At 36.4% G+C, this 25707-nt stretch overlaps 1 protein-coding gene and 1 long non-coding RNA gene across 2 annotated transcripts in view; both read left to right on the top strand.

Annotated features, from left to right (window-relative positions):
* The window catches only part of LOC144970637 (uncharacterized), a 362629-nt gene that overhangs the window by 253972 nt on the left and 82950 nt on the right, over positions 1–25707 (top strand).
* LOC144970638 (uncharacterized) lies at positions 13873–14359 on the top strand. The gene is made up of 2 exons (XR_013645006.1): positions 13873–13928; positions 14222–14359. It is a non-coding gene; the product is annotated as an uncharacterized LOC144970638 (long non-coding RNA).

The following is a 25707-nucleotide window of genomic DNA, read 5'->3' as shown; positions in this document are numbered from 1 at the left end:
TAGTAGGAGTCAAGACTTTTTGAGGTTTCCTTAAGTAGCAGACGTGCGTCAGACATGGGTAAACGATCTTGGCCTACTAATTGTGACTGTATAACAAGTGTGTGTGTGTTTGTTTGTTTGTGTGTGTGTGTGCGTGTGCGTTTGTTTTTGTGTGTGTTTGTGTGTATGTGTATGTGCTTGTTTGTGTGTGTGTGTGTTTGTGTTTATGTGTATGTGTATGTGTGTTTGTATGTGTGTGTATGTGTGTGTTTGTGTGTATGTGTATGTGTGTTTGTATGTGTGTGTTTTTATGTGTGTTTGTATGTGTGTGTGTGTGTGTGTGTGTGTGTGTGTGTGACATTCAAATCGGATTGGAAGTGTCATAGTAGAGTTATTGGGTCAATTAATCGCTTTAAGGAATCTATAGGGTTAATCCGTCCGGAGGTGGACGCTATAAATAAATGTATCTTTTATATAGCGTAATTATCCACTAAACGTGCTCAGATCGCTTTACAATGCGTCCCTCACCAACAGCAACACTTAACATATTATAGGACGGGACATGACGCCTATTAGGGGATATTACAATTTTATTCGCCAGCTACTCATTTTGCACGGTGAGAGTACGGTGAGAGAATGTGAGTAAAGAGTCTTTTCAAAGAACTCAACTATGAGCCGAGTGAGGCTCTAACCCAGGACCTTTCGATACGTAAGCGAGTGTCATACCACAAGACCGCACAGCCGCATACACGCTGACAAGGAGCAGTGAGTGCATTTTTATGTTTTGGCATTTTGGTTGCACTTTTCTTTCCTTTCTCTGGGGAAAGAGGCGGTGCTTACTTCTATGAATTCTTAGCGTCGTGTTCGTACTTGTTGGTCTAACAACGGAAATTGTTATAATCTCGTTGTTCTTGTAATGGAAATAATGAAAGAATTTTTTTGTGAAAAAAAAAACAACGCAAGATTACAATATAATGTTAAATCAAGCCCACAATTATTGCGTTGGGCTATCAGACCTGATAATATATGTACGCAGTGGCGTGGGGCCATTGGATCGAACGGTGCCAGGCACCACACCAATCTTTTAAAAAATCATTAACAGCATAATTTAATTAAAAATTAAACAGAGATTTTAACTCCACTGTCTTTCGCCAACTCGCCAACAACATACTGCCTTTTTAGTCTCCACTCTATTCAAGATTCCGAGTCACGCACTGCGCCGACTCGTGTGTTGGTGACATCACTCCGCGAAGTAGTGACTCAATCAAACACCGTGGTGCAAAGCAATCGGAGCTCCATTTAATGCTATATCCATTAGTATCGCGACAGCTGATTGAGCGAGAAACTAGGTCGAATTATACTATCTTCAAATAGCGAAAAACCCCTCGAATTGTGCCAGGATCTGAGAGCTCCACCGTTGGACGGGGGGATGCGCCAAATTAGTTTCAAAGTTCAAAAACGTTTATTTTAGGCAATTGACAATGTGGTAACTTCGGCCATCCAAAATATTACATTAACTGTCAAAAACACTGATCATTGTCAAGTTTATTTGTAAGCAGCAAAGAAAAACATCATAAATCTTTAAAATATGACATATCAAACCCCCCACCTCTTTTTCATGATTATTGAATAAAGTAATTCTTTGCAACGAAGCATTGTGGACGAATTTACCAACATTTTTCTTGCTTGTAGTGCCGAGTTGATGGTTACATGTGTATGAGTGTTTATTTGTGTGTGTGTGTGTGTGTGTGTGTGTTTGTGCGTGTTTATTTGTGTCAGTCAGAGAAAGAAACCGAAGACTGTCAACATTTATACTTTTGGTGTGTTTTTAGATTTTTAAGTACTTAAGTGGAGTGATTTTTTCTTTGTGATGCTTTAAGATCCGAATCTACCTTTTATTTGTGCAATCATTAATCGTATTCCACTGATTTCCATTATTTGAGATATACTTTGAAGTTTTGTTTTGTTAAACAATGAATTGCAATGAATCAAGTTGACTCTTTACTTCACCGACCGTTTGGGAGATTGACACTAGATGACAAATTAGAAATAAAAAGACTAGTTCCTCACCAACCAACTGATTTTGAATTAACACAGGTGTGGAAATCTCGAAAACGCTTTTTTTCAGTGACATGGTATGACAGGCATGAATGGCTCACAGTTAGTTTAGTCTTTTGTTTTTATTGTCTACTTTTTACAGATACAACAGACACTGATAAATCATGGACATCTATAGGCTATAGTGACCTTAACCACTTCCATCGTATTTCTTAACCTCCTGAACGTTGTTTTAGCACCCTTAAAGAGTGAAATTTTTTTGTTGCGAAATTCAATGAAACAGGAGCGGTTAAATTCATTAATGATTCTGTCAATTCACAAAGCTGAAATAGATGCCATTCCAGATTTCAATAAACACATTATAAAAAGATTTGCAGAGATGAAACATCGCAGTGCAGATTATTTTTACAAGTACTAAAAGTAAGTAATTTCTGAAATAGGTTTTTTTCTCTCTTTTGATTTACATTTATAACAAATTGATTGCATTATCTACCAAATCCAATCCTTTAAATGGTGGACAAAGAATAATTACAAAGACCTTTTCATACGGGACTTGTATCTCAGTGTTGTGGCTTGTTGTTTTCATGAATTATTTGTTTTTGTAAGTTTTGTCCACTCGTAGAAACCATCGACCCTCCCCCACCCTTCCATAAAAGAGAGTTTTTAATATGTCGTGCTCTCTCCTCTGAACCGTGTTCACTGTATTAGAATTTTTTTTCTAATCATGGCACCACCATATGCCGTCAATACGCCACGCCGCTGTATGTACGTTAATTTCTAGTGTGGATTGGAGCACTTTTAGTGATATTGTGCTATATATAAGTGCTCATGTTTATAAATGCTTAAATGCTCATGTTAGTATTATACCCCTAAACCAATGACTAATGACTAGAATGATCATATACATTCTCTTCCCATACTCAGGTGTAAAATGAGTACCTGGTCGTTATACAGAATTATCTCTGTCCGAAAAACAAAAAACGAAACATCGCCTAACAGGCGTTATATCCCGTCCTGAATGATGTGTTGCTGCTAGTTTTTGGACCGCTTGTAAAGCGATTTTAGCTTGTTTAGTGGATATTGCTCTATTTAAAGGCTCAAGTAAAGTAAGCTATTTCTATCCCCGGCTGTTACCGTAGCCATCGTTAACATATAGCCTGACACAAGAACTCTCTAGGACTTGCGGTTTGACGTCATTTTTAAGGTTTGTTTAGCGTCTAGTGAGATGTCGTTAGTAGAGCTCAAGGAATCAAGAGATTCCATTGGTTGAACTATTGAATACAGCTTACGATTTTCTTTCTTTTTCGGTCAAAGATTTTGGTCAGTGTCAGGCTATAAGTTAAGGATGGCCACGCTGTAACACCTAAGAGCTACGTATGATCCAAAATAACACCTCAATCGTCATTGACTCAATCTGGCTGACCAAAATAACACCTCAATCGTCATTGACTCAATCTCCCGAGTGTTATTTCGATCACTATCAAACAACCCAGTCTTTCACCGGGGTTGACAGTTTAGTTTTTACATAGAATGCCAAACAAGTCGCAGCAGTGGCCAAACCTTTCCAGGCATATTTTTTTTTTTTATGATGAAATAGCGTACACGATAAAATGGGAATAAAATTATTTTTCCCCTTTGCCATGAATTAATTTTAATTTAGTGATCAGGAAAAATACAATATATAATAAATAAATATGTAAATAAATAAATAAATAAATAAATAAATAAATAAATAGACTATAGATAAAGCCAAAATGCCAAACCCATTTTTTCCGAGCCAAAAGGCTTAGAAAATTGTGAAATTTGGCATTTCAAAATGTCAAATTGGCACTTCTGTGTTTCGCAGCTCGTGGATTTACAATGTTATTTTAAGGACCATAATAAACAATACGGCCATGCGGCCACTTTCCTCGGTGCTGGTCGGTTAAATAACCTTTGATCTATTGGTTTTACCAGTTAACAGTCGTAAGCTCGTATTTAAAGATTTGGCCAGAAAACTTGTCCTTCAAAAATATCGATCGATTTAAATGAGCCTTATATATTATTACATTGGCAAAAACTCTAAAACCTGGGACTTCGTCGCGAAGTCCCAAGTTTGAGAGATTTTGCCAAGATGAGGGTCATTTAAATCGATCGATATTTGAAGGACGGGTTTTCTGGCCAGATTTCTAAATAATAATAATATGTGCTTTCCCGGAGTTAACTGATTTACATGGTTAGGTAAGTTGGCATTCATGCACAATACAGCGCATACGTCACCAGGCTGTCTTACGGAACGGTGCCGTAAAAAAAAACAGCTGTTTGCCTGGACGGATCTCTGGACAGATTGGATCCAATTTGCTGCTAACCGTATCAATATGGAATGTATTATAGTATCGTGTACGGCGATTGGTTTTTTTTTGTTGTTTTTTTTCATGCAATACCACGTGAAAACTAATGCCCTGTACAATTTGCATTTGGATTGCAGGACATTGAGGGAAACTCAACACGAGTGGGGGTTATGAATAGGAGCAATTATTTTAGTGCTTAGGACAAAAAAAAAAATAAAGAGAAGAAAAAAAAAAAGAAGGATACATTAAATTGCAAGAAAAATATAGATAGAACGAAGTTGACGTCACTCAGGTTTTTGTTATTGTTCTTTTGCCATCCATGTTTATGAGCAATTCTCACTAAACGGTATTAACCAGATTATAAACGTTCAATGTTACACATAGTTTTGTGTGTTGGTCTGTGAAATAAGTCCGGATGGCAATGTTATGAGTTTCTTAGCCAAGCGTATAGCACCTCTATAAATCTGATACTACAACCTATTGGTCCGTTTTATGATTTAGTGAGAACTAATCACTAAAATGGCTCTCTAAAAACAATAACAAAGAGTTGAGTATGTCAATAGGATTCAATAGTCTGATGTCACGCCCGCCCAGCAACCAGCAGCTTGGTTCTAAACAAACAAAATCAGTACTCTTTTTTTTCATGATGTCTCGAACTTTGTCATGTGATCAGAATATATTATAAAAGTCAAAACATGATCAGATTTATAATGATTACCGTCTGGATACACTTTTATGCTCGTCGGAGAAGTATTTCATAAGGGCGGTGATAGAGATAATGGCGTCTGCCATTGTTCCGATAGTTCAGAACCAGTTACCACGCGTCATTACGAGGGAAGTGACTTTTGAACCCTATTTCGTTCTGCTAGAAGGCAAGACATTGTGACTTCTTTCATTTTTTCTCGTGAGAACTACGAATTTTTTTTCAGAATCCAAGTTAGACAGGTTTGCTTTGAGACCTACGTGCATTTATATATATATATATATATATATATATATATATATATATATATATATATATATATATATATATGTGTGTGTGTGTGTGTGTGTGTGTGTGTGTGTATGTGTGTGTCGTTTACGGCCATATTCTGTATTATTTTGCTGTTTTCTTTCCGTGCCGTCATTTTGGTCATTACAGTGCGTCCAACAATAATAATATGCCTTATGTTAATAATATCAATCAAGAACCAAATTAATAAAGTTATTGAATATATCGATCTCCTTGATTGTAATGGTCAACTGACCCTTCTGATTTATATATATATATATATATTTCGTCTCAGTGTGTTATTATCGTGTTTAATAGGTTGATTAAACTAATATTGTGATTGGTAGGACATGAAGTAAGCGGCAGTATTTTCTACACCATGTGTCAATGAAAAATACTGCGTTCTTTCTACTGTATAAGATAGCATTGCAACATTTAAAAAAAAAAAAAATAAAAAAAAAAAAAAAAAATAATAATAATAATAATAATAATAATAATAATAATAATAATAATAATAATAATAATAATAATAATAATAATAATAATAATAATAAATAATAATACGAAGACAGTCCCAGACACACTCTACCTTACAATGGTAAAACGCATTCGTAATTTTTTTTTAATTGGCTAATTTACAAAAAAAAATTTAATATGATAATATTATATCGAGATGACCCCAAAATGTCAAAAATTACCAAACCTGACTCACCCAAGAAGTCTTAGGTTTAATACTTTTTCAAATTAATGTATCGGTATATCAAGTAAACGATTTCCAACTATAATGTAAAGATAAAATAATAGTTATACAGGGGATAGATTTAGTCGTAACCGCTCAACGGTCCATTGCGTCGCGCCGTGACAGGATTATCTACTACCATTGTACCAAAATGTTGTTTTTTTTTGCCCATCCCTTATAACTAATACTAATATGTTCTATTATGTTACTTTATAAAAGCAATAGTGGTAATAGCATTAATAATAAAATAACAAAGGCAGGGCTATTGAATGTCACATTGACAGGCGGTGATTTCGTTGTTTCTATGCGGTGTCTTGATTGATTCCCTATTAACCGCACGGTACGATTAGGTGAAATACTTCAAGTCAAGCAGTAAATTAACTTATTAAGACACACTGTAACTTGTTTATGAAGGCGAAAACATTTTATCATCGTTTTTAACAACTTTTTAAACGGTAATTTAAAAGGCAGCATTCGAACGTATGGCCTTTCAATCCGAAGGCGGTTATTTCGTTGTCTATAAGCGGCGTATGATTGATTCCCTATTAACAGTACGGTTCGTTTCGGTTAAATGATTCCAGTCAAGCACTAAATGAACTGATTAAGAGGTTCTTGTAACTTGTTTATGAGGGGGAACACAGTTTATCGTAGTTTTTATCAACTTTTTAGGTAATGTAAAATGCAGCATTCAAACTGATGACCTTTCTATCCAAAGCTGACTGACATAACAACACGCCACAGCATTAGCAGTTATAGTTGGAGAGTATGAGTCCGAGGAATTTTAACCTTGCCTTCAACGGGCTAATTGTTAGTTACTCAACCTTTACCCTCCCCCCCTCTCTCTCTCTCTCTCTCTCTCTCTCTCTCTCTCTCTCTCTCTCTCTCTCTCATCTTCTCTTCTCTTCTCTCTCTCCCTCACCCTCTCCTCTCTCAATCTCTTCTCTCTCCCTCTCTTCCTCTTCTCTCTCTCCCTTCCTCTCTCTCTCTCTCACTCTCCCTTCCTCTCTCTCTCTCTCTCTCTCTCTCTCTCTCTCTCTCTCTCTCTCTCTTATTATTTTGTGTGTGTGTCATACATTAGGTGTCAAAACTTTGACATCGGATAGATTAGATTGTCAAGAAGCTTAATGGGAATAGGATGGGCCTTTATACTATACCGTATAGACTATAATATTATGTCAGAAATTTGGATGCTTTGAACTTTGAATCTTACTTTCATTCATATTTTCCTAACTCGAAGATCTTTGTGGATTGTGATAGACAGTGCATTGGGCGATTTTCATCTTTTTCCATCCTTTCCTTCCCATTCGTCGTCGTTGTCGTCTTGTGTTTGCCTCCAAGTTTATTCGTATTTGACGAATAATAAATATTCTGCCACGGATTAGTCTTCGATAATATCTTTGATTTTCATTTCCCACCAAATCTTTAGCTCCTTTGTACTCATATGTTTGACGGTTTTTTCCAGCAATGTCACTTCAAAGATTATTTTTTTCTGACACTACACCATAGGGCACACTATACTTACATCTAACCCCATGACCTTATGTAAACTATCCCAACCCCGACCGATATATCACAAAAGGTGTGAAAACAGAGTTCGCTGCCAAATGTTCTTCTGTTTGTTTTCCTGCAACCAGAACGTCCATGTGTCCGGTATTTTCTGAGGTACCTGTTACCGTTCAAAAAGTCTTGCGGTCCTTCCAAAAAAAATCTCAAACTGTCCATTTACTTATTAATTTTTGTTTTTGTTGGAGTTTTGTGGTTTAAAACTCCTTAATAATTTCGGGGGTCAGTTCGATCTGTATTTATTTGCAGGTCTGATAACTCGAATTGTCATGGGCTCTTTCTTGTCATGGAAATACTCTCAAACCAACGCAAAATATAGTGATGTCCATTAGTCCAATGTAAAAACCAGCCCTTAAGTACGTTCGGTTATCAAGCATGCATATAATACGTGCACTTAGGGTCAATCGATCAGTATTTATAGTAAAGGTTATCTGGCCAAAGTGAAGAATCTGATGTGTTTTCTTTGACAACAACAACAACATTGAATTCTTTCTTTCCGTATCAACTTTTACTTATTTGCAGGTCTGATAACCTAAATTGTTATGTGTTGTAATTGAAATATACTAAAAAAAATAATTCGATTTTTAAAAATATATTTCAAACAAGCTCATAATTGCGTTATCAGACCTACAAATGTGTGCACGTAGGGTTGTATCGCCCAAAGCGTTCTGATGACGTATGCTAGAGGTGTGAAACCGTAAGACAAAATTGTTGTAATCCTGCTCGATGACTTGGAAATAACACAATCCTATTAAGAATATTAAGAATATTATTATTATTATGACGATCAATGAAATAACATTTTATGTAACGAAATTTTACGTTGAGAGGCAATGAGTTGTATTTTGTGGTAGGTGCTAAATTATTGGATCTTGTAATCTTTTAGTTGTGAGACAAATCGAGTGTTATTGACATTGTACCGAAGGTAGAGAAAAAGTGAGGCTTGTGTCTTCCCTTTTCTTTTCTATTCTTTTCCCCCCGTTAATTCATTGTAATTTTAATCATATTACTGTGTTTATTTATAGATCGATATAAATTGACGCCATTCAGTTCTTTGTTGTTGTTTTTATCATGCCATTTTTATGATTAGTTCTCACTAAAATGTATTGATCACACTCTATAAACGTTTAAGGTTACACATTGTTTTCTGTGTTTGTTCGTTATATCCTGCTGGCGGATATGAGTTGTTTTTGTTTTGTTTTTTAACTAAATGCAATGCATCAATAAATGTTCAATTCGGTTATGGCTTTATTGCATCACCTACAGGCGATTGTTATCGACATAACAACATCTCATCGCTAGACGAATTGGTTAATTCTCGATGTATCTTTTATCTGTCCATCTTTCCTCCCTCCAAAAAGATGTCTGCCTTTGTGTTGGAATGAGACAGAACCATGGGTCAAAGTTTGCCGGCGTTCGACGGAAATGAGAATTTCTTGGACTGTCTTGCCGGTTAATTGATACTTTTACTGGTGAGGGAGTTGATAGGTCACTCCGCATTTGCCACCATTGCCATAATAATATCATCATGCTGTATCACCGACCACCACTTGACGGCTACTACTACTACTACTACTACTACTACTAATACTACTACTACTACTACTACTACTACTACTACTACTACTACTACTACTGCTACTGCTACTACTACTGACGCCGCTGATTGTTTCAGGTTTTTTGTGTATGGTATTCAACATTTTCAGGCGAAGTCACCGTTGCCACCTTTGACCCATGGACAGAACTCGTTTGGGGTTCCTGACACTTTCATTATGTTTTCCGACATCGAAATGACCTAAAAGTGTCGAAAGTGCAGTCGATTTTCTTTGTTAAATAAACACTAAACAAACCCCAAAGGTTTCATCTATCGCCATTTCTTCTCGCCATTCATTGCGCCATCTCTGACACCACAATATTATTATTCCTTTACGACTTCCGGGTTGCGTCCCCTTTTTGACCTCTTTGAAATCATCAACGATGGCGTAAGATCTTTGCACTCTTTACTTCGTCGTGTGTGTTTGTGACCAGATGTGTGTTCGTGTATTGGTGAAGTGCTTATCTGTGTATACATGCACTCCAAAAACCCGACCACAGCAGGGTAAACTGTACGGTGGCGTCCCTGAGGCACCCTAGGGGCAGACCCGGCGCCCGACAACCCAGATATGGCGCTGTGTTTATAACGGACGCACCTTACGAGTCCCCAACTTATTGATGTTTTACTCCCTTTCCAAAGTCTCTTCCTACTGGTTTTCTGTGATGGATGGTGAGAGTTATGCGCCCATCTCACTTCGCCTAATCCTCTGTCATTGTTACCCCCCTTAAGATCCCAACTGTGTATTACTATCCCCACAGACAGACACATACATAACTGACATTCTTTGTTTTCCTATCAATAACGATAATTAAACCCAGCCGGAAATTTGGCATTTTGACTATATCGCCCAACCTGTTCACTCTTTTAATCGTGCGGCTATGTGTTCTTGTGGTATGACACTCGCTTCCAGATAGGAAGGTCCTGGGTTCGAGCCTCCCTCTGCGCATAGTTGAGTTTTTGGAAAAGTCTCTTTACTCACATTCTCCCACCGTACTCGGGTGTAAAATGAGTACCTGGCCGCCATAACGTTGTCTCTGTCGGAAAAAAAAATAATATCGCCTGACAGGCGTCAATGTCTCGTTCTCCATGTTACGTGTTGCTGTTGGTCAGGGACCCCTTGTAAAGCGCTTTGAGTACGTTTTGTGAATTTTGCGATATATGCCATTTATTCTTATATAAAAGTTCAATTAATTTAATTAATTTATGAAAATGGCCTTTAAGGAAAGAATTAAAACGAAGACAGTTGTGCTTTCCGTGAAAATGTTTCAGACAAATTTGCCGGCTGTCACTTACAAGTCTGTTAATAAAAAATGGGTTTTATAAAAGCTCATCTATTTTTTTTTTTTTAATAATAAATATACATTGAGAGATCGCACACAGTCCATTGACAAATATGACATGCCTGATGCGATGACATACATCGACCCCCAGCTACCAGTGGCTGGTGTCAGAAAAGTCTGGCCCCCGTATTTCCAATTTGTCTGATATTACTTTTGCTATGGGAGTATTACGAGCTCATGCATTTGTCTACCAAAAATAAATCATGTTTTTTGTTTTGTTTTTGTTTTGTTTTTTAAAAATTGAAAATATGAAACTTTAACAAATTAAAAATTGAATAATATTTTTTTTTCAATCTAGATTTCAGTGTTAAAAAACTATTTTTTAAATCGACTATTATCCCCCGTCTCATTATAGCAACAGGTGATTTTTTTCTGTCTATTAATTTTGATTTATTATGTATTTTAAAACATGTTTTTGTTTTGTTTTGTCGGGGGTTTTTTTTTCTTTTGGTGGGGGGGGGGGGGGGGGGGTGGATAAAGGGGGTTGTTTTTTATTTTTAGTTACCGTTGTATTGTTGTTGTTTTTTTTTTTTTTTTTTTTTTTTTTTTTTTTTTTTGGGGGGGGGGGGGGGGGGGCGATTGTCTTTACATTGGAGAAAACAAAGATATTATATCCATGATATAAAATAGCTGGGGTGTTGACAGTCATTGGTCATTGTAATGTAAAAAATATTTCACCGAGAAGGGAGAGAGAGAGAGAGAGAGAGAGAGAGAGAGAGAGAGAGAGAGAGAGAGAGAGAGAGAGAGAGAGTGTTTGAATGGAAATGATAATTAATTTTCATGTTTGCGTGTGATGTATGAATGAATGTAAATCTTAATGGACGTTGTATTGTAGCATGTATGTGTCTATGTATATATGTGTGTGTATGTGTGTATGAATGTGTGTGTCTGTGTGTATATGTGTGTGTGTGTGTCGGTGTGTATGTGCAGGTGCATTTATGTGCACAAATGATCGTTATAAGGGTCTTATCTCTTTCTTAAAGACTTATTACATGAGAGTGACAGGTTTATCAAGTGTGCGGGACATTAATAGATTGGATAGTATGTACGCAATTATATTATATATTATGCAAGTTTATATAATATATATATATATTATATATGTATATATATAAACATAATAATATATATATATATATAATAAACATTTGAAATATAATTAAGATAGTTTGACTTCTACAACGTTGTTATCGAGCGTTGCTCTCATCACTTCCTGATGAGGGCAACGCTCGATAACAACGTTGTAGAAGTCAAACTATCTTAATTATATTTCAAATGTTTATAAATAGCTCCTTTATACTAAAGTTGAGCACTATTATTTCATGTTTTTGTTTTATAATTATATATATATATATATATATATATATATATATATATATAATATATATAATTAGTCTTATATTGCATGTATATAAACATATAATAATATATATATATATATATATATATATATATATATATATATATATAATTTAGTCTTATATTGCATGTAGTTTGTGTATTGGACAATGAACCTAAAAGTCTGTGTGTGTATATTAACGTGTGTGTGTATTTTTGTTCTATTATGTGTTGTGCCTGTTTGTATGTGCATGTGACCGCCTATTGTAGCTTGAACTTTATAATAGATGATATCATATCATCGTATGTAGAACAAAATACTAAACACACGAAGCGTTTCCTCAAGCTCAAATTAATCTCTTCTCTGAGGCCAATAACAAAATCAGTTAACCCTCTCCTTACCACCCACAGCAAAATAAAGACACAATATACATTTCTTTTTCTTATTCAGATTTATTTTGTACATCACAAACTTTGAAGAATGATCTTTGTTTGATTAATAAGAACATAAAATTATTTTGTAGAGAGATTGTTTGAGTTTAAAAAATCAATTTTTCTGCTGGGTAAGCCTGCAATTTTGGAGAAAATACTGAAAATGATCGGTAAGGAGAGAATTGAAGTAAATACACCACGTGATAGAGTAAGACGAAGCTAAGTTTGTAAAATAACTCTTTTAAACCCGAGACTTCTTTCTGAACAATAAACATCTTCCTTGAAGTCTCATGTTTGATCCGATGAAAATCGGAGATAAATTAAACGGATGTTTGAAGGATATAAAACCATAAAAATTCCGACAAAAAAAAAAAGGGGGGGGGGTTGAATAATAATCAATGATCTAAAAGAAATAGAAATTAATTTTCGCCGTGAGAGGATTTATAAAATTTAGTCTAGGTAGATAGATAAAATGTTGACCTGTATGAAAGCACTAACTATGTTTACAGATGTGCCTAGGAAGATTTGACTGAAGTGAAGACATTACATAGGAATTACGAGTACAGTCGAGTAAGCACAGAGATACTTTGGGTCTTCTTTGCATTACTTCCTCCTTGTAATATCAACACACACACACACACACACACACACACACACATACACACACACACCGATACACGTATACAAACAAATACATATACACACATGCACGCAAAACACACATCCACATACACACACACTAACACACAGGAGCACGAACACACACGGCGGCGTAGTGAAGACGACGATGTCAGCGAGAAGCACCATGTCTCTCCTCTGTCAACCAACGATAGAAGTTTTAAAGCGTGTAATACAGGGTTGCCAGTTTGGCATTTTAAATGCCAGATTCCAAAAATCTGGCATTTTTGAAAACCGTTTGGCATTAGAAAAATCATTTGGCATTTGGCATTTCATTTGGCATTTTCTTTTCTTGTATATTATACTTCAAATGACACCTTTTCTCAACCGTGGTGTAGTGGTTTAGCACTCCACTTAGTAGTCAGTAGGTAAAAAATTACCCCAACAGAAATTTAGTATAATTCAAAAAAAAAAAAAAAAAGAAAAGAAAAGAAAACACGCAAGCCACCAGGATATGATAGTAAATTGTCTATCAAAAGTGAGTAGTTTTCTTAGTGGGGATGGAGTCAACAGACTTTGGCATTTTTTGGAGTGTTTTGGCATTTTTTGAGTCTTCCACTGGCATTTTGTTGAAAATAATCTGGCAACCCTGCACAGCGTGTATCTAGAGATCTAGAATAGCCGGCACCGAAGGTAAAATTTGAAATTTGTCAAGCGAAAGATTGAATCTAAAGAAGACTTACCAACGAGTCGACTTACTACTACACACACAGTGATGAATGAATTGATAGATCTTGGTAGTCTACTGGAAGTAGAGATTACGATCATTTAATTTGTTGTCAAAGTGGAAATTCATGAAGGATATTTTCGTTACATGACTCGGATATTTTTGTTGACAGGTGTTACTAATGTTACATAATGTTACAACGGTTACCATGACAACAGTGTAAATAAATATTCCAAATAATAAAAAAAATAATAATATCGAATTTTATTTATTTATGCAGCACACATAATAGTTGTGAAAAGTATTTATTTATAGTAAAATTATTTATTATGCCAAAAAATATATATTTAAAAAATAAATAAATAAAAACCAAGAAAGAAAAAGTCGAGGTTTTTCTTTTTTTTTTTTTTTTTTTGAAGTTTTAAGTGAAATTATAATATAAGTTTTCGTGTGATCCGTGATTTCTTTCGGTTTTGGATGTAAACTTCAAAATCATTACGGAACCAATTCAGGATTTTTGAAAGGTTTATAAAATAGAATTTACTTCGTGAATTGGATATCTATCTTTCTGTCAGTCTGTTAGTTTGTTTATCTCCTTGTCGGTGTGGATTATATTTCTATTTCCTGTGATATTTATTACACAAATTAAGGTAAGTTGTTCGATTTTCATATTTTACTTTTTAGTTACAAAATATATTTTTAAGCATTTCAGTGAGTCCTGATAATCTTTGGCAGTTATGGGCTTGATTTAACATTGTTGTAATAGACAATATTTTGCGTTGATTTAGAGTTTTTGTTGTTGTTTTTTTGTTTTGTTTGTTTGTTTGTTTTGTTTGCTGGTTTTTTTTTTGTTTGTTTGTTTTTTGTTTTGTTTTTGGTTGTTTATCTTTTGCCATTGCAAAAGTGATCCCATAATGATTTCGGTTATCAGACCTGCAAATGAGTTTACGTCGAGTGTATCCAACGTGAACAAAATTGACAGGTCTGATAATCAAATTGTTGTTGTCCATTAAAACAATGTTATGTCAAGCTCATTATTGCGTTCGGCAATCAGACCTGTAACTATAGTATACGTTGAATATGTCTCTTTATGTATTAAGCTTATATCTGTGTCTGGAACAAGACGTACTAATAAATTGCTCTTTGATTTTATTATATTAATTCCTTATTGAAAATAGCCCACAAGTCTTACTTTTTATGCTTGCAAAAACAAAAATTGATTCTTTTTACATATTATATCTGTAAGATTTAAACTATAGTCCCTCATAACGTTTCTTTTTATTGGCACTAACAAAGCAAGAGTTTAACTCCCCCCCCCCCCCCTTTCCCGAATGAATTTCCGCAAAATTAGAAGTTAAAAGTATTTCTACTGTATATCATGAATGTGTATGTGTGTGTGTGTGTGTGTGTGTGTGTGTGTGTGTGTAATGTTTGTTTGTTGTTGCATTATTATTGCCATTGCGTTAAGCTAAATTTCAACTTATAAAACATTCATAAATTGAAATTGTATTCCTTAATCTAGGGTGTCTTTTTAACTGTTTTTTTTTCTATTTTCTTTCTATTCCATTTTTGTATTCCTTGTAAATATTTATAATTTGTTTTGGTGTTTTCGTTTGCTTATTTGTTTTATTTTTATTTATTTATTTTGTATGTTTGTTTGTTTGTTTTCTTTCTTGTTTTTTTTTTTTTTTTTTTTGGTTCTTTTTTCTTGACTATTTTTATCTCTTTGCTTTTTTCTTTCGTTCTCTTGTATTTTATGTATGTATGTTATTAAACCTAATTGCTATTGTTTACATGTTTTTTGCATATTCACCGTCTCCCGCCATGACATAATTATATTAATATTATTATGAACAATTGAATAATGCAGAATGACTCATAATAAACTTCAGCTATTCCAGTTTTATTTTATTTTATTATTATTATTTTTTAATCTTTTTTTTTCATGTACACTTGAAAACAAAACAAGTCCTTTAAATTATCTCAATAAAAATCGTGTATGTACAAATGTTGATTGAAGCACTTAGAAAAATTTAGGCCAGAAAACTCGTCCTTCGTCTATCCATCGATTAAAATGGCCCTCATCTATTGAAAAACTCTCAATTCTAAGACTTATGGAGTCCCGGGTTTGAGAGTTTTGGTCAAGATCGGGGAAATTTAAATCGATCGATAAATTGATAAAAAAGTGAGTGTTTCAGAGCAAGGCAGCACACAAAAAAAAATAGAAAGAACGCCACTCAGATGTTTGTTATTGTTTTCAGATAGTCATTTTGGTGATTAGTTCTCACTAAATTATATTTATCAGGCTATAAAAATACTCAAGATTACACATAGTTGTGTGTTTCGGTACGTTATAACCAGCAGGTGGATGTTGTGAGTATTTTACCTGAACACATAGCATCAATAAAGATTTATTTTTTTAAAAAAAACAACCATCCGAATTGCATCGTGGAGTGTTTTAGTGTCATGATCTAATATCTAAGGTATGCTTTGAAACTGTTTCGTGGGGATCGCTCTCTCTTTGATGACTTGTTGACTGTTATAAGACTTTTTTTTTTGGTTCTTTTTATCAGACAAGATACGGAAACAGGGTCAAGAGCCAATGTATGCTGGTTACTAATGTCCAAAGAATGTATTTGAATCATCGTTACAATTTTAATTTTTATTCCCTATCAAAAAAATAACATTATCTCTTTAATTATTTTTTTTTAGGGGAGGGGTCAAAACTTAAGCGTACTGCCCATGTTAAATTTTAACAACGAGCACAGAATTATTGACATATCTAACAGTTATACAACTATTTTTATCTGTTGATTTACGAATAACTTGTAAATCTTTTAACAATAAAAAAAAATAAGGTAGGATAATTTTAGCACCTGTTGACTCTATTATATATATATATATATATATATATATATATATATATATATATATATATAATATATATATATATATATATATAATATATATACATTATACATTTACTTACACACATGCACATACAATATCTATATCAAACTATAAATGTCTTCGAATTTTGTCAATGAAGGGAGTAAATAAAATGGAATATTTTGCCAAAGATATTGTCAACACGTTGAAGCATTTGCCAATGATATTGTCAATACAAGGACGCTGTATGTCTTTTTTTAAATCTTCCTCCTCTTTCTCCTCCCCCCCCCCCCCCCCCCCCCCCCCCCCCCCCCCCCCCCCCCCGCCTCTTGCTCTCCCACGAAGCTGAATGTGTTTGATATATATTTGTGGTTTAAAGAATTCAAATCGGGTGTATTGTCATTTAAACCGTGGCCAGATGTTAGCAAATAATATAACCATTATCCGAAGGTGGGGGAGGGAGAGAGAGAGAAAGGCACACAAAGAGAGAGAGAGAGAGAGAGAGAGAGAGAGAGAGAGAGAGAGAGAGGGAGAGAGATAGAGAGATAGAAAGAGAGAGAGAGCGAGTGAGAGAGATAGAGAGAGTGTGAGACAGAGAGAGATAGAGAGAGAGACAGAAAAAGATAGGGAGAGAGAGAGAGATAAAAAGACAGATAGATAGAGAGAGATAAATAGAGAGAGACATAGAGAGATAGAGAAAAGAGACAGAGAGAGAAAAAGAGAGAGAGAGAGAGATAAAAAGACATAGAGAGAGATATATAGATAGATAGAGAGACAGAGAGAAAGGGAGAGACAAAGAGATAGAGAGAAAGACAGAGATAGAGAGGTAGAGAGAAGAGAGATAGAGTGATACAGAAGAGAGAGAGAGAGAGAGAAGAGAGAGAGAGAGAGAGAGAGAGCGAGAGAAGGAAAACGGGAGATTCTGTTATGATGTTTATATTTTATTTGCGTGTGGAGAACCCCAAATATTTCTCTGGAAATAAAGCCTATTACAAACAGATAATCGTCTATTTTGATTATTATGCTACTGTAATATGTAAATTAACAAAGATCGAGATGAATCTTTTGAGCTACCGATGATCAAAATTGGTCCGGTAATGAAGTCGGTATGTGCGCGCAAATGAATCTCGCAACAGGGCGGTCAGATAGCGATTCCCAACAAAAATTATGACCGATCATTCTTCTGCTCGTATCCTTTGTCTCTATCCGTGAGGCGAGTGCTCTAACCGCTGAACCATCGGGACCCCTCCCCCCCCCCCCCCCCCCCCCTTCCCTGCTATTAGACACAAGACTTGGACAACGTTCCTCCAAATATCCCAGTTTTAAGCTCGTCGGCCTCTTTTATTCCCTGTCCCCCTCCACCTAGTCCTTCTTCCAATCCCAATTTCAGACCTGTAATATGTCCGACAATTGTCGGATATCCGACTATATCGCCACAATCTCTTCAATTGACATAGGACAATGTGGCGTGTGTATCCTGAAAATATTTCTCACAATTATTTTGATCTGCCACTTACAGGTTTGAAATATCTCTGTCTCATTTTCTTATCCCAAGGGCTATCCATCCATTACATTGGGAGAAAAGGTGGGGGGGGGGGGGGGGGGGGGGGGGGGGGCTAGTGGATAAAGCATTGCATGCACCTTCGTCCGAGATACCAGGGTTCGAGTCCTGCTGTCGAGTCTGTGTGTGTGTTTTTTTTTTAATGAGCAAGAAACTTTGTGGTGCTGCTATGCGCTGTGGGGGATACTCGGATTATGTCAGCCAGAAATATTGTATTATTTCATTATTTTAATTTATTTTCATCTCGTTGTCCGGGAAGAGAATCAGTTTTGTTGATTTTCAAAACATATCATAACCGCTATTTTAAAATGTCGTCTTTTACAAAGTCCTCGGTATATACAAAAAGCATTTCAATTCTAAAGGAATCAAAAATACGATTATGACGAATGAATATATCTATGGCATGGATTTGAATGTGACTTTCTTTAAATAGATCCACGGACAAATAATACATTTAAATTAATAGAACTGGCGATTGAAAAGGTGAAATAAGTGGAAGATATAGACATAAAACTTGAATAGATAACATTTCCATAAAGGATTGAATAGAACTCAGGATTACGGATTCATGTTAAAGAGACACTACATTGAATCAGAAATAAAATGGATTTCTTTAGAATTCATGACACTGTTGGTTTTTTTGTGCCCGTTAGAAAAAACGATCAAAAGATTCGAACCCCAAAAATAGTTTATGTGGCTGAAAGGTGACCTTGCTGTCTGGTGTTATGGCTTTGTTTATTTCTTTAATTGAGCGTTTGTTTATTTGTGAAATGATATTCTATATTTAGTGAGATAGATTTAATGTGTATAAGATTAATTAGATAAATCAATTTGCTCCGTGTCGTTTCGGTCTTCTGGCTTTTAATAAACAATTTAACCAGTTAACAGCAGTATTCTGATTGACGCGTATTTTAAAAAAATTGGCCAGAAAAGTCGTCCTTTAACTATCGATGGCTATGTGGTCTTGAGGTCTGACACTCGCTTTCGGATTGGAAGGGCCTGGTTCGAGACTCGTTCGGCGCATTGTTCAGTCCTTGGAGAAGGCTCTTCACTCACATTCTCTCACCGTACTCAGGTGTAAAATGAGTTGACAGCTGTCTCTGTCGGGGAAAAAAAATGTAATATCGCGTAACAGGAGTCATGTCTTGTTCTACATGTTACGTGTTGCCGTGCTCAGGGGCCCTCTGTAAAGCGTTTTGAGCACGTTTAGTGGATATTGCGCTATATGAAAGCTCAATATTTTATTTCTTTTTTTTGGGGGGGAGTGTGTGTGTATGTGTGTGTCTGTGTGTGTGTGAGAGAAGAGAGAGAGAGAGAGAGAGAGGAGGAGAGAGAGAGATGAGAGAGAGAAGAGAGAAAGTGTGTGTGTGGGTGTTTGTGTGTTGTTAGTCCACTACCGTGCTTAAAAACAATAGCAAGTAAAATCGAACCCGAACTGTAAAGGGTTAATATTGATGCAAATCACTTTTACGGTAATTCAATTTTTAAGCTTTTTTTTCTTCTCCTACCCGGAGTCATATTAGCCTCCTATGAATATAATTTTTAACCATATACCCGATTCTGGTACATTTAACTTCAATTGACCCCTGTCTCTGTTCAACTCGAATCATCTACCCGCATGTTCTCCTATAATGTCACTTTCTATTCAAAGCGGTCCTTCTTGACGATAAATGATATATGATGACAGGGGCGTGTACCAGTATGCAATAAATCCATTCAAAGATGGTTGCAGTGACATTTTAAGTTTGCTCAATCACGATGATTCATATTTGGTTCATTTTTATTTATGGATTTTTGAATTAAAAGATTTTTTATTTTTTTTGCCAAAATGAATAAAAAGAAGAGGTTTTTTTTTTGGTATTTTTTTAAACGATAATTTAGGCAGTTTATACTTGTGTGACCAGTCATTGTGTCAAGTTGACGTATACATATATGCGGGTCTGGCATCCGAACGCAATTATGGGCATAGATTAAAACTGATGTAATGGACAATATTTTGCGTCAGTTATTTTAGATTTCCATTACAACAATGAGCCCATAATAAATTGGGTTTATCAGACCTGCATATAAGTACACGTCATGCCAAGTCAATATTCATAGCTGTGGTTATCTTGACAACCAATTAAGACTTTCAGTCATACTAAAGAAAGGAGAGGGCAGGAACGGCGACTCCATAAAGTGATGCATATTAAGTAAGAGTAAACCCTCTTCCGCACTAGGACAGGACTGTCCCGGGACAGTCCTGTCCCAAATCTGTAACATATAGAATTTAGAGAGATCTTCCGCACCTATTGGGACGGGACAAAACAGTCCCGTTGTGTCCCAAGCCGTTGTGAAATGCTACAAAATCAACGGGACAGGACTGTCCCAGTCCCGTGTTCATATCGTTTGTGATAGTAGAAAAATATAGCAGACTTCCGCACTAGGACAAAAAAGTCCCAGACTTGGCGGCGCCGTGTCAAAATTGAAATGCCTGTCTTTATTTTCTGCATCCCTACTACTACTCTCCTCCTCCTCCTCCTCCTCCTCCTCCTCCTACTACTACTACTACTACTGCTACTACTACTACTACTACTACTACTACTACTACTACTACTACTACTACTACTACTACTACTACTGTTGCTTCTGCTGCTGCTAATGCCACTAATATATTAATACCTACATCCCTTACAATTTGTATTTATTTCCAATTCCATTGTATTTATTTTCCAACAATAGTCCACACTTTATTTTAGTTCACTGTCTTCTATACTGCATAACACAGTTCCTACCCGCCTCCCCTCTTTTAACATAATTAAGTACGCACCTTTTATAAATTTCTATTGCTCTGTTTTAATTCGCGCTTCCTCACAAAGTAGCATACAATTTCCTGCCCATCAATGTTTTTGTTTATGCATTTTAACAACGCCACTACCACATTATCTCATTCGCCTGTAGTTTTTAATTCATCATGTGTTGTTGATGAAGGGGAAACCCGAAACGTCCATTTTATCTGTTTTCGTATAGTAAACTGAAGCTTACATTCAATTTCACAGTTATGATTTATTTATTTATTTCAATTCTGAATATAAAAAAGCAAGAACAATTCAAAAAATAATTCTATGTGATGAAACCCCGTACAGAAGGCATAGCAACATAAACATTTTCGGCAATTTAAAAACGTATGTTTATAAATATAATTTAAGAAGTGTCACAATTTGTGACACAGCAGTAACGTGTCTAAAACCGGTCGCACATCTATTCGGTACCTTGTGGGATCAATTATTTTATCGTTATTTATTTCGGGAATTTTCAATGAAAATATTTTTAAGTAAGTCCTTCTGAGCCACTTGGACTCATTGTAAGACAAATTAACTCCTTTAGAGCCTTGTAGTCAATGGTACAGGAGTTATCCCGGTTTCAATAGCGTGAAGCGGACAATTAACGTATTTGTTTGAAAACCTTTGAACAGGACGCTAGTCTATCGCAGATTACAATCCCAGCTTGACAGGTACCCTTTTACACCTGAATGGAGTGAGTGATTGGAGTAAATTTTCTTGCTCTAGAAAGTACAAATTGGCTTCGGTCGGAATCGAACACAGAACCTCTGAGTGCAGAGTACAACGCGCTAACCATGGGCCCTCTTGCCTCCTAATCCGGAACTTATCCATGTTTCTGTGGCGTTGAGCAGACAGATAACAGTTTAAATTAAAAAAAAAAAATTCCCTTTTTCATCCCATAAGGGAAAGTTTTTCTCGAGGGTCTATTCCAAGGGAAGACTGGAATAACCCAGGCGTCAGCCGCAATGCAGCGCCGCAAATTTAGCTAGGACGAGGTATAACCCAGGCGTCAGCCGCAGTGCAGCGCCGCAAATTGAGCTAGGCGAGGTGACTTAGTCAACTGATGCCTTTCGGGTACGAAGCATGCTGACTTTCTATTATCCTCTTGAATGATGCTGATGCTAGTCCGTCAAAGATTACTTTCATCAGCGAACTGGTACTCATTTGCACTGAGTAAAATGAGGTGATTCCAAGAAAGTCATTTTAGGATAAGATCGGAGATCACCATAGAGTCTACGGAATTGACCCTTGAGCAATCTTTGGGTCATTAAAGGATGCACCCAATATTGTTTTCTCTTTCATTTGTCTTTTTTTCCACGTAGTAAAGCACAGAAATATGCAACCTCTATTTCATCCATTACTACTACTACTAGTAGTAGTAGTAGTAGTAGTAGTAGTAGTAGTAGTAGTAGTAGTAGTAGTAGTAGTAGTAGTAGTAGTAGTAGTAGTAGTAGCAGCAGCAGCAGCAATAATATTACTCTTGCTATAAGAATATGTCATGATTATATAAATCTTATGTAAACAAATCCCATTGTTCAGTGTAAAAAATCTTTATCGTCATGTCGTATCTTATGTTGATTCATAAAATGTGAATTATTAGAGTTGCAATTGCCTACAAATACACTTTTGAATCTTGTAAAAATAAATAAATAATGCATTCGCGCAGGTGTGTCCTGGGACAGTCCTGTCCTAGTGCGGAACCCATTTTGAATAGAAGTTTTCTCGAGTGGGACAGGACAAATTTGTCCCGGGACAGTTTTGTCCTAGTGCGGAAGAGGTTAACATTCCTTTTCTCCATACGACCCATATTTTATATGTATATCTTCATGCAGACTTCCATCTCATCAGGTTGCATCACCATGCATTGTTTTACCTCGTTTTCTTTTCTTACACCTCTCTCTCTCTCTCTCTCTCTCTCTCTCTCTCTCTCTCTCTCTCTCTCTCTCTCTCTCTCTCTCTCTCTCTCTCTCTTCTTTCTCTCACACACACACACTCTCTCTCTCTCTCTCTCTCTTCTCTTCTCTCTCTCTTCTCTCTCTCTCTCTCTCTCTCTCTCGAGCCTCGCTCCGCTCATAGTTGAGTCATTGGAGAAGGCTCTTTATTCACATTCTCTCACCGTACTCAAGTGTAAAATGAGTACCCGGTCGTTAACAGGGTTGTCTCTCTCCGGAAAAAATTGTAATATCACCTAACAAGCGTCATGGCCCGTCCTTAATGTTAAATGTTGCTATTGGGACTCCTTTAAAAGCGCTTTGAGCACGTTGAGTGGATATTGCGCTATATAAAAGCTCTAATTTTTATTCTCACTGTCTCACTCTTAACCCCCCCCCCCCCCCTCCTCTTACACCCTACACCTCTGTAGCGTACCTTAATTAAACCCCACTTCAAATGCCAACCTCCCTTTTACATTATAACACAAGCAAATTATATTCCAGGTAAATTTGTCACAGCACAACTCCTTCCCCACCCCCCTCCCCACTCACATCTCACCTTCAATCCTGTTGTTCTCTTGAAAAAAAAAAAATAACGCAGCATATTTAAATTTAAAAAAAAAATGATTCTATGCGTTTAGGTAACATGTTCGCAACTTCCGCCACCCGGATATAACGTGCCAACACACAAAACTACTATGTGTAACCTTAAACGTTTATAGTCTGATTGATATAATTTAGTGAGAACTAATTATCATTAAAATGGCTGTCAAAGAACAATAACTAAGAGTTGAGTGCAAAGCTAACACACTAGGCAATTCCTCACGCTTATCGCTCGTTGCTTGTGGTTTAGGCCACGTATTGACGTTTTGCCCTGGCTGAGTGACATCAATTCGATCCATCAATTTTGTGGTCAGGAAACTTTTTTTTCCAATTATTTCACTCAATGAAAAATGACTGCCGCCGTGTCATAAAGTCTCATGACACATACGACCTTACTTTGAAGAAAACAAAACAAAACAAAACACGCATAAATTAAAGTTTGGACCAGAGAGCCCGTCAAATGACCCTCATCTAGTCAAAACACTCTCAAACTTGGGACTTATAAAGTCAAAGGTTTAAGAGTGTTTGCAAAGTAAGTACTCTCCCACAGATCCAACACCCCCAGCTACCCAATCACTTCTTGGTGGACAGGGAAGTCAAAAAAAAAAAAAATCTTGACTAATTATACGGGATCAATCTCGATCCCTTTATTTGTGAAGCGAGTGCTCTACGAGTAAGAGGACAGTAAAGGTAGAACACATGGCCTGTCCCTTCCAAGTTTTTTGAGCACATTCTATAAATGCCCTTAAAAAAGGAGTCATTCAGAGCCATTCGTTGGGCCCATGGAGTCGGAGTTTATTTATCTTGGTTTCTATAGCGTAAAACGGACATGACACTTGCTTGCTATCCTGTGGATAGGACGCTAGTCTATCGCAGTGTACTTTCCGCCAAATCTATGAGACTCAGCTACCCATTCACTGTTGGGTGGACAGGGTGGGGGGGGGGGGGTCAAAAAAAAATCTCGACTGCACCCTGGATCGATCTTGGTCCCTTTGCGTGTGAAGTGAGTGCTCTACCAACTGAGCTATCGGGACCCGTTTTTGACAAGATGAGTGTCATTTTAATCGACTGATATTTTTAGAAGGCTGACGTTTCTGCCAAAATTTAAACAACGCGTTGTTGGTCTTTTAAAAGCTCACTTGTTGCCACCGAGTGTTGAGTTTTTGACAAGTTCAAATGTCATTCATTTCACCAATTGATAAATTAATAAAAAGTTTTCTGGCAAAAATTGCAGAAAAATACCATATTTTTTGTCAGAGTATGTCTGAAGACAACCCCCCCCCCCCCCCCCCCACGTCCCCATCCACCCATACCTTCCCAACCCACCCTCCTTCTATACTTAATCTCTAAAGACACATTTTATTCTATATAATATAACGTCATCACAGATCGCACCTGTCCCCTCATTCAACAGAAATGAGTTTATTTTAAAAAGCCGTTCAAGTTTCTTGCACAAAGGTCACAAAGACGAGGGTTTTCGAAACGTCCTTGGTTTTTTGCCTTGACTTCCCTTGAAGGAGTTTACATAGGCTAATTAATGGTGGACCGAACCTTTGCCAATTTTTTGTTCTCTCTTTCGAAAATCTATGGGAATTGGCAATGGTGAATTGACGTCCTATCCATAGGAAAGCAATCTATTGTTAATGTCCCTTTCATGTTTCAGTAACTTGGACAAACTCTGGATCCATAGTCTTATGTTCTTGATTAGATAATCTTTTTGAGCCGACGTGAACATATTCGCAGGTCTGATAGCCCAATTCCTCATGGGGCTCATTGTTGCAATGGAAATCTTTTTAACAAATGTTGCAAAATATTGTCCATTACAACAATGTTAAACTAGGCCCTTAGGTCGGTTCGGATGTCAGATTGTACACGTCGTTTCTGAGCTCATAGAACTGGAGTTTATCCGGTTTCTGTAGTGTGATACGGACAACAGCAATTGCTTGCTAATCCTATGCTTAGGACAGTTGTCTATCGCAAAGTACTCTCCGCCGTGACCAAACTAGCCCAGTACCCAATCACTGCTATGTGGACAAATTTCGACTGCACCCGAGATCGACTCGGTCTTTTGCGTGTGAAGCGATTACTCTACCTGAGCTATCGGGACTCGAAGAGGAATAAATAAATAAAAAGTATTCCGTTTTTGAAAGTTCTGCTAGTACTTTGGTCTTGTGCTATTAAGTAAATATTGG

This window comes from Berghia stephanieae, chromosome 4, assembly GCF_034508935.2.
Source record: "Berghia stephanieae isolate SIO BIC M18660-M18661 chromosome 4, UCSD_Bste_1.3, whole genome shotgun sequence".
NCBI lineage: Eukaryota > Metazoa > Mollusca > Gastropoda > Nudibranchia > Aeolidiidae > Berghia > Berghia stephanieae.
This window is presented reverse-complemented; position numbering and strand designations above follow the sequence as displayed.